General features: G+C 30.9%; 1 long non-coding RNA gene across 1 annotated transcript; it reads left to right on the top strand.

Annotated features, from left to right (window-relative positions):
* The first annotated feature begins 1,016 nt into the window (after window positions 1-1,016).
* On the top strand, window positions 1,017-10,809 carry LOC122537580. The gene is made up of 4 exons (XR_006308650.1): window positions 1,017-1,113; window positions 4,881-4,887; window positions 10,254-10,261; window positions 10,793-10,809. It is a non-coding gene; the product is annotated as an uncharacterized LOC122537580 (long non-coding RNA).
* Window positions 10,810-15,615: the final 4,806 nt, after the last annotated feature.

The following is a 15,615-nucleotide window of genomic DNA, read 5'->3' as shown; positions in this document are numbered from 1 at the left end:
ATTCGTTAGAAAAGGAGTCGTAATATGATAATAAGTAATTTCTTTTTGTAAAAGAAGAGGTTTCGATCAATTTAAAACACGATGGCATTATGAGTCGAACAAATTTATTTATTACTTATTTATTTATTATATATACGTCAAGCAAATTTATTTTTATATGATTTGAGTTTTGCGAGAAGAATAGGCGAATTACAAGACCGTTGCATCGAATTGCCCGCACGTGACGACTCAAAGTGAAATTCATTATTAAGAGAGAACAAAACGCAGTCATTTTCACAGACAAAATCATCATTGCGAATATCGAAGATAAGAAATAATTTCTTCATCAGTGTGAATAATGGTAACGATCTTGAATGATTTTGGAATACTAACACATTTGGATCGATGAATTCGTCATGGAACGTCCATCTTAATATAAATATAATTATACATACAACAAAAAAAGTAATAAATAAAAATATAATTATACATTTAAAAGTTATTCTAAAATCTCGAAGACACGTCTGCTTGTTGGATGAGACTAAAAATGGCTATTATAAAATGTCCTCTTCGAGACAAAATAAGTTTTGAAATATTTTTTGCTATAATGATATAGTAATTGCGTGGTTCACTTTAAACAATTTATATTATCGGATACAGTGTTAATTGTTAGAAATATTTATAGATTAAAGCAAAGATCATCCTGAAATTTTGGTCCATCTAGATAAGAATGCGCCCTTCAAAACGAAGTAAGATTTCTTTGAAACATTTTCTCTTATAATTAATAATTTAGGAAATAACCACGTTATTCACATCAAACGGGACACCTGTATCAGTATAGTTTAATTGTTGGAAATATTTGTACATTAAAACAAAGATCATTTTGAAATTTCGGAGACACGTTCACCTAAATAAGATTTGTGGCAATATTAATTAATATAATCAATATCGATATCCAAATTAAATGAAAATGATAAAATTAATATAAATATATAAAAAGAATTATTGGGTTTAATATTGTAATTTCAATATCAAAGCATAAAAACAACAATCTGATTAAGAAAAATGTTATTAAAAATGATAACTAAAATTTTGGAATTGGATTAAAACCACATTCAAATGGAATTCTTCTTTGTTCCTCCAAATTTAATATTTCAATAATTATAACAGATTTATTTAATTTAAAAGTAATAAAAAAAATAATAAAAATTAATGAAACAAATATAAACTACAACATGTCCCCTTCGAAACGAAGTGAGTTTTACTACGAAACATTTTTTTGCTCTAACAAATTTAGGAAGATAATTCACTTTAACCTCTTACGCTGGAATGACGCACGTCGAGAATTTTTTTATTCAAAATTGCAACATTTTCTCAGTTTTAAGTATATTTAAGTATAACACAGGCAAAACAAATAATAAATTTATTACTTCTCAATAATTTCTATATTACTTTGTAATAAATTTAATAAATTGATATAAATTTAATAAATTTCATTTTAATACATGTAGATTTCAAATATTCCATCAGAAGTCAATGTAAAATAGAAAAAAAGGTGTACTTTAAATGTTGAAAGATTATGGAAGAAGGTGGTGCAGAATGATAAATATTACATGGAGCTTTCAAATTCAATTTATGTTAGAGCATAAAAATTTTGAGTATTTAATTTTTATTTGTATTCCACAGTTTTCCTGACAAAGAGTAACAATGAAATTACGTTAAATGAAAAATTCCAAAATTAAATAATGCAAAACTTTAATTGTTACGGCTTCTAATACTGCATGATGTCAATTAAAATTTAAAAATAAAAAATTCCATCTCTTTTAGGAGAGATAGATCCTATCAGTTTCATGAAAAAAAAAAAAATTCTCAAACGAAGCGCGCATGAAGTTCCATACGATGAATTCTTTAAGTATTTAATCCTATAACATGTTTGTAATCTTATAATCAATAATAAAGAAACTGGTTTATTTACTAGAGGTTTATAGAGGATAACATATCGCAAGAATAAATGTAACGAAATATATTGAACAAATATACCGAATAAATATTCCTGAATAAAAATATAAAGTACATCTTTAAACATGAATATTTGTTACAACTATTCAAAATTTGTTACACTGCTCCTCATTCGACATTTTTAGTGAATAAAGCAAAACTTGACTCGTGTCAAATTTTAACCTCTTGCGCTGCAACAACGTGCCACGCACGTCGAGAACTTTTTGTTCCAAAATTATAGTATTTTCTCAGTTTCAAGTATATTTAACTAAAATAAAATAGACAAAACAAATAACAAATTTATTACTTCTCAATAATTTCTATCCAGTGATATTACACCGACCAGTTCAAAAAGAAAGCGACGAATTATTGTATACGGGTTCGGTCACTCTTTATGGTCCGCAGTTGCCAGGGCAAATGGTTAAACACAACGACCCGTGTTATCGGACAACTGTTGGAAATGTTTGCAGATGCATATGTTGAAAACTCGTCTTACCACCGGCTCGTCGTTACGTTCAACCATTTAAGAGACAAGTGAAACGGATACCGATCGTCGAACTTTTCGCGTGGCATCCCGGCTATCCCAAACATTTGTCCGCGGTGGCCCGCGTCGTGCATTTTTCGAACGAGCAGTTGAACAAACACGATGAAAGGCAGTTGAAAAGTGCACGGCGAGAACGCGCGATTGCCTTTCGATTCCCACTTGGCCGCAGAAACTTCCAGAACAGCGCCCGATAAAATCGTGAAAGCAGCCGCGAGATTTCAACGCAGAGAGAGAGAGAGAGAGAGAGAGAGAGAGAGAGAGAGAGAGAGAGAGAGAGAAATCGCGGCGCTAATGGCCACTGAAAGTTGTTTGAACAATTGGTACCGCGTATCTCCTTATTTGCATCAGCAATAGCCTGTGCTCTGAAAAACAGGTGGGGCAACTACAAACAGCCGTTTAGCGTCATTCCACCGTGGCGAGCCCAGTAATCACCGCTTAATGCAATTTGCAATCTTAAAACTCTCATATTTCCGCAATTTGAATGAATTTGCTTAAGCGGTTACCACATCCTGCGCGCGGCACCACGCGCGAATTATTTTATTGCGCTTACCTGCCCGGCTAATTTTTAATGGCCATCCGCTTTTAATGGACTGTTGGCCAGCGTTTACGGGTTTATCGTGGACAGACGATTTTCATACGACCGTGCACCATGTCACGTCGGAGGGAATTATGGAGAGCGTGACTGAACCGTTAACTGTAGATTTCACGTGAATTATTCTTCGTTGCTATCGACATTAGAGTAGAGAAAAAATACAGGGTGTCCATAAAGTCTCTTTACAATTTCAAAAAAAATTTACTACAAAGGCAAATGAAAGGCAGATAAGTGGAAATTACTACAAAATGAAAGGTATATATTTAAATTTCTTTCGCCTCATTTAATACACCTCTACATGGGCACCATTAGTTGCACGAAGCATATCAAAACTGTACTCGATTTTTTTTACACGATCGATGTTTTCCTCAGATTGTCCACTTCTCCCTTTATCGAATACTGTCTCTGTCTCCATAAATTTCTTGTGCCATACACGAATTGATGGACGTGACGGAGGATCTTTTTCATACTTGGTTCTGAAGTTTCGCCGAGTCTGCAGAACCGATTTGATTTCAATAAACCATGGTACACACTGTGCCTTTTCTTGAGGAGTAGCCAGTTTGTAAGCAATTCATTTAACAGTATCTTATTTATCAACAAGGTACATGAAATGCAATGTGATAAAAACCTTGATAATCACTGAGTACATAGAACAAATCTAATGAAGATAGTTTATCAATTGCCTTTGTAATAAATTGCTGAAATTGTAAAGAGACTTTATGAACACCCACATGGCGTTACGTTAAAGATATCGTGTCTTGAACAAAAGTATGAGACATCACTAATCTAAAGCAGATTACCACTAACTAATGGTGCCCATACAAAAGTGTATTAAATGAGGCAGAAAAATAACTTAAATAAATACGTCTCATTTTGTAATAATTTCCACTTATCTGTCTTTTCATTTGCCTTCGTAATAAATTTTTGAAATTGTAAAGAGACTTATGGACTTATTGCCTATATTATGTATAGATCTTGGCCTATAAATTGTTGGGTTCCACGGAAAACACGAATCTATCTTGTCTAATTGTAAAGTGTTCGTATTTCCAAAATGTCTATTATCAATTCGAAGACCTTACCATCTGCAAACCATCTGCAGAATAACAGTGGTCCTGGGTAATTTGGAAAAACAATCGAATGCGATTGGCTGCAACCAGCTCTTCTTTCACTATAAAAGGAAAATTTCAAACCACTCTCGTCAAGCCATCATTTAGGAACTCTCGCTGCTTCAACACTCTCGTCAACACTCACTGCTTCAAGAGAGACTCCGTCAGTCACTCTTCAAAATAAAACGTCGGATTCGACCTAACTCTCAACCAAACTAAACTAAACTACGAGTCTCAACCCATCTCAACGCGGCAACGTTACGTTAATTTATAATACAGACACACTGCAGCGAGTTGTGCCTAACCTCTCACATGAAACGCAACGAATTCTTAATCTTTTAACTGTGGTGCTTCTAACTGTTTTTAAACGACACGATGACGATTATACGAAACACAGAGCATGCGCAGCTGCTGTAAAATTGCATTAAATTATAAGGAAATAACTCTAGTTTCTTTAAATCGATAATTTTATTGTTTGATTTAATGAATATTAATTAATTAATTGATATCAATAGCAAGAAAATGTTTCGAAATGATGTGAAAAGTGTAGTTTCAAAATATTTTAAAACGTCTAAGATTTACAGATATGTTTTATTTTCGTTGTTGTACAAAAAACTGCTATTTCTTTATGACGACTGTACTATATATTCGTCATTCACAGCTAAATTGTTAATTGAACGTAACTGGAATCGGCAACTGAATCCATTTTCATACAGGTACAGTAACATCCATTAATATTCAGACAATATAATGAAATACGATGTAATTGTAATTCAAGTAATTCAATTGCAATTTTGAACAAATTCGACGATTCTGAGGTAAATGCTTATCAAACACAGATCTTTTTTCTAATTAAAAATCCTTCATTGGAGACTCGAAAATTTTAACCTCTCGCGCTACGAATGACGTTTCCACGCACGTCGAGAATTTTTTTATTCAAACGTATATATTTAAGTTTTTTTATTTTTTTATTCAAAATTGCAATATTTTCTCAATTTTAAGTATATTCAAGTATAACCCAGGCAAAACAAATAATAAATTTATTACTTCTCAGTAATTTCTATCCAGCGAAGAGTTCAGAAAGGAAGCGACAAATTATTGTATACGGTCACTCGTTATGGTCCGCAATCAGCTGCCAGGGCAAATGGTTAATATTATCTTCACTTCTCCGGTTTTAGGAGGGAAACGAACTCACTATTGTCAAAGTAGAGGGATCACGGTTTAAGATAAGATCAAATGGATCCTTACGAAATTATATCAGTTGAAATTATCGACAATTTTTTCACTGTCATTCGTAGAGTCGCGCTACTCGGTATATCGAAATAAATTGATCTCACAAAGGCGAATAAAACCATCATTATTAAAAGTCACTGTTCTGCTAATGGCCTTCTTAATTCGTCACTGATCTACCAGCCAAGTCGCACGATGTTAATTCCAGGATAATATTGCACCCAAGAAACGCGGACGATAGCTCTCTGCACGTGGATGTATCCAGATTAGTCTCTTACGTGCAGATTACTCTTTCAAATGTCAAAGAGGCAAAAGAAATTACAACGTGTCGCAAGTCGTCACGAGTGGAACGTTGAAGTTAGCAGATAGAAACGGTAGAAGCTTTGTAACTCGGCTTCTTTCGACGCGAGAAGGAAGAACTAAAATTATAAGAGGTGTGTAATTGTCCTCCGTTATTGGATGCACCGCAATCCCTTGCATAATTGCAAGGTGAGGCGACTTTTCACGTACAAATGAGTAGAAGAAGGCAAAATCTTTTTACGACAGACTGCGCTTTCGAGAAAATAAGTTATAATAATTCATGTTTAAGAATGAGCGAATAAAAGTCGATCGAAAGTCTCGGAGAGATTAAAAAATAAATAGCCAATAAATCATTCTTTTCACGTTAATTGTGAAATCTGATAATACGGCATTGAAATATTTATATTGAACGTGTTATTTATTATATTTACACATTGTGCATAATTATGTGTCACATTTTATATTATTCTATTATTCTAAACAAAATTATTTAGATATATCTTTCAATGAGGATTTTATGACACATACAAAACATTTCATCTTATCTTTTTTAAATGATGTAATAATATTATATATTTTAAATGGTGTAGTACTTTTATTTAATAATTATATATTATATTAATATAAAATAACATAATAATTAACAATAACAAAATTAATAAAATTATAAATAATTTTTATTATTAGTATAAACATTTTTAATTTACCTAAATTTATAATCTGTATTCAGATGTGATGCATTTTTTTGTTATTAAAGATTTCTAACGATGTATCTCTAGATTGAAACATTAGTATAGTTGTACGAATTGAAACGCAACCACATGATAATTATTTAAGAATAACCACTATTGTGAAAAGAAATTTTAGCCATATCATTAATTTCGAGTATTAATCTAGTTTGACTAATTTTTTTTCTGTTTGAATACTATTTCTTTTTTTCCTTACAAATTGAAAATTTATTTACATCCCCCTAAACAGAGAATAAATATACATCAACTTTGAAATTTGTATGTGTACTTTCAACATTTAAAAGTATATATTTTACTTTTGAAACTTTTTTCGATGTGTCTCGCTAAAATTAAATATTCTCAATCTTTCGTCATTGTATTATATCTTTATGTCATACCTTTTTATTATATATTTTTCTAAAAATTTAGTTTTCTTTATATTAAAGAATCGTTCAATTATTCGTACTATAACTCTACACACAGTGTCTAAATAAAAATTATCTTGTACATTATTGTATTCCTGATTATGGTTATGAAAGAAAGGTACAGTCAGAAAAACTAAAAAAGTGAATCAAAATAATTTAGTAACAATAGTAATTAAAATCACATACACGTGATACATTCGTCCTATAGACGATTAGAAACATTTAATGCAATATGCGCTCTCGTCCAAAAGGCTTAGAACTACTGTATTTATTTAAAAAATTATAACAAAAAATAGTAACAATATATTAACATCTATAATTTAAAATACAGATTAGTATTATGACAATAACTAATAGTTAACCTTCAAATGGTATCAGTGAGTTATAGATACCATTAAATATAATTAAATAGATATCTCGAATAAAAAATATTACATTTTTATCGAAATTGAGTTAATAATATGGTATGATTCTATAATCTTTACATCATTTTAATACATGTAGATTTCAAATATTCCATCAGAAGTCAATGTAAAATAGAAACAAAGGTGTACTTTAAATGTTGAAAGATTATGGAAGAAAGTGGTGCAGAATGATAAATATTGCACAGAGCTTTCAAATTCAATTTATGTTAGATCATAAATTTTGAGCATTTAATTTTCCTGACAAAGAGTAACAATGAAATTACGTTAAATGAAAAATTCCAAAATTAAATAATGCAAAACTTAAATTGTTACGGCTTCTAATACTGCATGATTAAAATTTAAAAATAAAAAATCCCATTTCTTTTAGGAGAGATAGATCATATCAGTTTTATGAAAAAAAAAAAATTTCTCAAACGAAGCGCGCATGAAGTTCCATACGATGAATTCTTTGAGTATTTAATCCTATAACATGTTTGTAACCTTATAATCAATAATAAAGTAACTGGTTTATTTACTAGAGGTTTATAGAGGATAACATATCGCAAGAATAAATGTAACGAAATATATTGAACAAATATACCGAATATATTCCTGAATAAAAATATAAAGTATATCTTCAAAGATGAATATTTGTTACAACTATTCAAAATTTGTTACACTGCTCCTCATTCGATATTTTTAGTGAATAAAGCAAAACTTGACTCGTGTCAAATTTTAACCTCTTGCGCTGGAACAACGTGCCACGCACGTCGAGAATTTTTTGTTCCAAAATTATAGTATTTTCTCAGTTTCAAGTATATTTAAGTAAAATAAAATAGACAAAACAAATAACAAATTTATTACTTCTCAATAATTTCTATCCAGTGATATCACACCGACCAGTTCAAAAAGAAAGCGACGAATTATTGTATACGGGTTCGGTCACTCGTTATGGTCCGCAATCAGTTGCCAGCACGAGTGGTTAAGCTACTAAAATTTAACACTAAATTTAACACTAAAACTTGACTCGTGTCAAATTTTAAACCATTAAACTACTAAAATACACCACTATGAAACTGTCGAAATTTTGAGAAGATCGCAGGCGCAACTAGATTATACATTTACATGCATAAGCAAAAATTTCATCTTCGATTCAATCCGAATTCACGGAAGTGTTAACCTCTTGCGCTGGAATGACGCACGTCGAGAATATTTGATCCAAAATTGCAATATTTTCTCAGTTTTTAAGTATATTGAAATACAACCCAGGCAAAACAACTAATAAATTTATTACTTCTTAGTAATTTTTATCCAGCGATACACCGATAAATTGAAAAAGAAGACGAATTACTGTATACGGTTTGGTCACTCGTTACGGTCCGCGGACCAGTTATCTAGAGGTTAACAGCGTTCGTGTTTCTCATTCGTGAAATTTTCCAGCACGTTGACTCGTCCGCGATAGTCATGTACACGTGTTGTTTCATTCATCGTAACGTGGCACAAAGACTAATAGATTTCAAATTCAACACCGAAATGGATAACGCTCGTGTATTAACGCGCTCGGACAAACTTCACCGTGCAAGTCCTATCGATCGTGATTTACGGTTTTCCCAGCGCCGTGCCACCCAGTCATTCTTCCTGTCGGTAGAATTCCAATTATTTACGACGACCCTCTAAATATACAAATCAATTTAAATTTATCGCCGCTTGCCAGCCGCGTGAATATAAAGCCATTAAAGTAGCAGCGGCCAACAACGTTCGATTCGTTATGACGTTATTGTGAATTTGCGACACGCGTGCCGCTTCTATTTATTTTACATTAAATGGCCAATGTTGTTTCAACGACACGCGTGTCGGCTGGCCGTCGATTCTCATAATTTCAATGTCGATGCACGTATCAATACGACTTTCGGTCGAAAAACACGCCAACAACACGGGCAAACATCATTTCGTTTATAGCGATTGAAACTGGGGATTTGATATGAAAATGACAAGGATTCGCAGCTGACAGGTTTTTTTCCGTTTTGAAAAAAAAATCCATAAAAATGTTTATATTTACATTTCATACGAAAGGAATATTCTGGAATTGGCGGAATTTTTATGGATCGAGGAACTTGTCACGTTTAAGAATCGCATTCTCGTGGAACAGATATTTTAGAATCTGTGTAATAAAAGTTCCAAAGAGACAAGTCGTTTTAGTATACTTAATTAAACTGTTAAGCTCTCAGAGGTAGCGCTTGATGCTGATAATTTAAGCTTATTGATCCATTTTATGGATTAAATTAAATTTATTAATAATAATAATTAGGTAAGTTTCGATATAACTGCGGACTTTTATGCAAAATCATATATAATTAAATTTGGGTAGAAAATTATTTTACGTACCAAATGTTGTAAAAAGCACAATACTTTGAATTGTTGATATATATATTCGATATGTATATTAAAATTTCGTCTCTCTAAATTTTCCATAAATGCATAAAAATCCGCAGTCTAGTAATAACTTTTATAAATGGTAGCAAAAAATGGTCATTAATTTTGTTCATATGTAATTATGATATTTAGTATTATTTAAATAACTCTTGGTCTTGGTAGAATTTGCACACACATTCACTCTTGTAGGGATAAAAGAAATATAAAGAAAGAAAATTCAAAATGTAATAACAATAAATTAAAGAATTATATCCCAAACGAAGCATTTACATTCTATCGAAAAATTTATTCCTGAAAAACTACTACATATCAACAAGATAATTTATGTAAATACTTGAATAATTCTGAAATTTTCATTATTTTCAATTAATTTTCATTAAATAATTTGCACTTTAATTACGTTCAATTCATGTTAATAAATAGTATATATTTTTAATAATTTCACGATTAAAAAGTAAGCTTAAAAATATTATCTACAAGCTGAATGATTTTATTTTTTTTGCAAGTATTTTAGTATTTTTTGTTCTAACAAATGTAAGTATAATGGACTCTTATTTATCTAAATCTTTACAGCTCCTAGTAAAACAAAAAATTGAAAGAGTGCATCTTTAACATTAATTATGTATGAATTAAATGTTTAAGTGAATTAATTATTTACGCTGTACAATCTTATTATACTATTATATAAACTATTTGTACGCTAGCAAGTTCATATAGACAGAGTTCTATTATATTAATTTTTAATCTTTTATATATATATATTTTTGTAAAATTGGAAAATAGAAGAAAATTATTAAGTGCAAGAAAAAATTTATTAACTATTAAAGTATCATGTACAAACACTACTGTGCATAAAAATTTAGACGTTTTTAAATTATTACAATGTAAATGAATCACTAAATTCAACTGAATCATAACTATATAGTTATTGACAAAAAAATAGTTACTATCATAACAATTATAATCATCTAGTGATTTTAAGCATTATTGAAATTTTGAACAATTAAAACACTCATTGAAAAGATTTATCTAATAGATTTTATAAAGTGTCAGTTATTAAAGATAAATATGAAACATGAAAATGCAAAATATTATAGAAAAACGTAATAAAAATATTAAGCTTTTAATGTAATTGCACCAAATGTCAACTAGCGACATAAGTAGTGTAAATATTAACAAAAGAACAGAAAAGCAAGTTCATATTTTTTTCATCTACTTGATTTCATTAACATATTGTATATGTTTGAACATCCTATATTAAAATATTCGAAAAACAGAGATTCAGTGATTACAATAATTCTGCAGTAACTCGAATATATTTTGACAAGCATATATGAGTATAATTAAATATATACTTTAAACTGTTATAACTTAGTAAAAGAAAATATATAATAATCTATATCTCATATAGATAAGTACATTTTAAAGAGTAAACTACTGTCCTAAATTTATTTTTTTCAAAGATGTTTTGCATTATGTAGCGGATGGATGAATTATTTTTGTTTACGAAAAAATAAAAAAATTTGTAAAATGTTAAAAAAATTGAAAATATTAACATTAAAAAATTTTCTTCGCGATCTGATCCACTATAATCTTCCATAATGACTACCTGTCATAAACATGCTGTACAATTTTTTCGCCATTTTATTGAACTTTGAGCATTAAGATTACATAAAAAAACATTAGTTTCTTTTCAATTTTTGTCTCTCAAAGTTCAATAAAATGACGAGGAAAAATTGTACCGCAAATTCTAAGAGTTAAATTTTATTGTTAGTTGTTCGTAAGGTGGAAAAATTCAATTTTTCAAGATCGTGATAGATTTATTTGTACATAAAATTTTCCAATGTTCTTACACACGCGTGAACTTTTGCAATTTTTTTTTTAAAGAAAAGAACACTTTGCCATGATGTTAAAATATATTAGAAGAACATTCAATTCAAGGCAGTCAAAACAGAAGCTTTAAAATGAAATTAAGAAGTCAAAATAGAAGTTTTAGAATGAGATCAAGTAAATTGTTATTAGTTAATTTTCTTTACAAAGTTACAAATTTAAAGTTATTATAATTAAAGTTATTTCAAGTTTAAGTTATTATTTTAAATTATTATAATTTTTTTACGAAGTTACAAGTTTAACGTTATTATAATTAAAGTTATTTAATTATTATTTTAGATTTAAGTTTAAGTTATTATTTTAAATTATTATAATTTTTTTTACGAAATTACAAGTTTGACGTTATTATAATTAAAGTTATTTAATTATTATTTTAAGTTTAAGATCAAGTTGTTATTTTAATTTTTTTTACAAAGTTACAAGTTTTAAGTCTCGATCATTTTTCGTTCGCATTACTAATAATTGCGGTGCAAAAGTGATTCAAGAAAAACACTCTGTACCTGTCAGAATGAACACGGTCGTAGGATTTTTTTGGGAAACCCGAAACACTATATATTTTTCTCTTGCAAATGCTCCACGAAATATCGAAATTCTTAGCGTGCGTGTGTTTAGTTTTATTCATCACTGTATACAGGCAATGCGACCATGATAACTGGACAAACGGATATACGTTGTGTTTTCGTTTTTTCGAACGAAAGTGAAATATACATTCAGGCGGAATGGTCCGCACGCGTCACGCAAAAATCTGTATCGAAAGTTCAGTTACGAGCGTCACAGATGTCACTGACGACGAGGGCCGAAACAACGCGCGTGGCCCGTGGATTTTTGGCATTCGTGCCACGTCTACGTCGGAAGAAAAAGAACGGAGAACGGGGGGAAGATGATACGAGAGAAAGAGCGGATAAAAAAGGAGAAAGAATATCGGAAATCGGCGGTGACGAAAAGTGTCAGGTTTAACCTCTTGCGCTGGAATGATGTGCCACGCACAGTCTTAGTTTCAAGTATATTTAAATGTAATCCAGGCGAAACAAACGATAAGTTTATTACTTCTTGATAAATTTCTATCCAGTGATATCCTACCGACGAATTCTAAAGATAAAGAAATCGATATATTATTGTATACGGTCCGGTCACTCGTTATGGTCCGCGGACCAATTGGCAACGCAAGGGATTAATACTAATGTTATGCCGATATTTTCAAGCATTTCTCACTATTTCAAGCTACTTGACGACAATATCGGTATAACTATCGAAATATATACCGGTACTATATCGATATCACAAAGAAGAATATAGTATTAAATGTATAATTTTCGTTTTCATACGAATGGAAATGAGTGAGAAAGAATATTTTTACGTATGCAATGCAAAATTATAACTATGAATAATCTGAATGAAATTATACCTTGAATAAAATTATAATAAATAATAAATTTATTATTAATAAATAATTTGAACAAAACTTGCACTTTAATGGCTTTTCCTAATTTTGGCTATTTTTGCTTATTATAACTTTTTTAATGCGACGTTTTCTTTATAGTAACAAGAACTACATAACTTTTACGACTTCTTCCAATTGATTTCTCGTTCTGATGAAATGAACCTCTTATTAAAGAAACAACAGAAAATTAGTCAAAATTGCAAATATCCGCCAAAACTAGAAATTTTTCCAAAACTTGTAATTGATTGCCTGAATGCTATTCGTCACTAAACGCTGCAAAATACTATATTCTTCAACATCAATAGTGGACAGTAGTGTACACATATAATATGTTCACAGATTTCATTTATAGCAGGTATTCCAGAAACGACAGAGAGCTAGAAAGTATGCAAATACTTGTTGAATGAGTGGCCGTCATAATTTATTATCAAATTGCTTTTGCACGTCGAGAACCTTTTGTCCCAAACTGCAACATTTTAAATATATTTAAATGTAACCGAGGCAAAACAAATAATAAATTTATTCTCAATAATTAAGTGTATTTAAGTTAAACTAAAATAGGCAAAGCAAATAATAAATTTATTACTTCTTAGTAATTTCTATCCAGTGACATACCAATGAATTCGAAAAAGCAGATGAATTACTGTATACGGTTCGGTCACTCGTTATGGTCCGCAATCAGTTGCCAGCGCAAGTGGTTAACCTCTTGCGCTGTAATGACGAGTCACGCTCGTCGAGAATCTTTTGTCCCAAAATTGCAATATTTTCTCAGTTTTAAGTATATTTAAGTATAGCCCAGGCGAAACAAATAATAAATTTATTACTTCTCAATAATTTCTATCCAGTGATGTCATATCGACGGGTTCAAAAGAAAAAGAAATCAACGAATTATTGTATACCGTTCGGTCACTCGTTACGGTCCGCGGATCAATTGCCAGCGCAAGGGGTTAAAGTTCGTCACGGCCGAGTTGCACGCTCCCGCTTCGAAACTCGTGGGGGGAAAATCCCGTCAAATTCCCTAGCCTCGTCTGGTTGTTAGCAGAGCGAAGGGTTCAGCTGCCCGCAGCCAAGTGCCGAAGGCAGAAGCTATCCTCGATGCAACGCGAGCGTTGCAGATTGCTTTCGCCGTGAGCGGAACATGCACGACGCACCGGTGAGTCTTGTGTTCCGAGGCACTTGGGCGAATTCCCGACGTTTTCCATTTCCGCTGAAGGGCTCGTAAACAGAGGAAGGAGCCTTCTTGGTTGCCTGGGTGTGAAATAATGTATAAAGCGCGGATGAATAATGACCCGGTTGAGATTCGTCGGCAGGTACGTCGCTGCACGGACAACCAGTAGTAATCCAATTTTCAAAATGTTTCAGCTGTCCTCACGTCGTTTTTCTAATTCCTAAGCAAACGAGCATCGTCGACTATTCTGAGCAGTGTACGGCGATTTTTCGAAAAGAAACAGAATGATCGATCTAAATGCTAAAAGGAAAACATAGCGAAGAGTTTTGGATGGCGCAGCTGATTGTTTAGTTGAAGTAAACGTGATGTTACATGAGCCATTTTTTTTTTTTTTTTTCTTTCGGAAAGTGGCGGAACTCAGTTCAATTTTTCGAACAAAAAAATGACTTAAAGTTAGTAATGATTTAAAATTTTAGTTACATATAGATGTCTTCTTTTCCTTGATTTATAACGTCACTGTGAATAATGTACAATATTCTCATAAATTAGTAAAAAGAAGTTTAACTGTAAAATTTTACTGTCAACCCTTGATAATAAAATGAGAATAAATGAACTTATACCACTTACAAAAAGAAATGGCTCATGTAGATTGATAGTTGAATGATTAAAAAAAATTCGTTGTACACACTCTGACTTAAATGTTAGCTGAATGAATAGGTAGTTACACACTAAACTAAATCTGTTCATCATGTTAACCTAAGAAACTAAGGTCTTCCATATTTTGTATAATCATCGAAGCAGATCTATACTGTATATGTATAATGAACGTGTAAGATTTATTGTTTAACTGTTAGATAGAGTCTAGATAGAATGCATCATTCCCGTTTGAAACATAACTTAGAATATATTGAGATTTATTTCTTAAATAAATGTAAATATTTTATTTATATTGGTAATATAATACAGTCAATCATAAAAATATCTACATATCTCCATTTAAAATAATGGAAACAAGGACACTAATTTTATTATTATTGATCGTTACGTTTTACATTTTATAATTATATTTAATTATTAATCACTAATCATTTTTAAGGATTGTAAAATCTATAAAATTTCACAGATTCTAAAAAATGTAACGAAAAATCAAAACATTATAGATACACTAAAATATATGATTATAATATATATATATTTATCTCACAGGATCATGCTCTCGATTAATTACACTTACGTGCTGTTTCAAACGGTCGTAAAAATTGTTAACATTCCAGAAATTATCTAATTCGACGCATTTAAGTTATAAATAAACGAATAAAAGGAATCCAATTTATCTACATAAATACATAGAAACTTAGAAAACGCGTAATCACCTAA

Source organism: Frieseomelitta varia, unplaced genomic scaffold, assembly GCF_011392965.1.
Source record: "Frieseomelitta varia isolate USP_RPSP 00005682 unplaced genomic scaffold, Fvar_1.2 scaffold_918, whole genome shotgun sequence".
NCBI classification, from domain to species: Eukaryota; Metazoa; Arthropoda; class Insecta; order Hymenoptera; family Apidae; genus Frieseomelitta; species Frieseomelitta varia.
The sequence above is the reverse complement of the archived record's forward strand: the minus strand, read 5'-3'. Positions and strand labels throughout refer to the sequence as shown.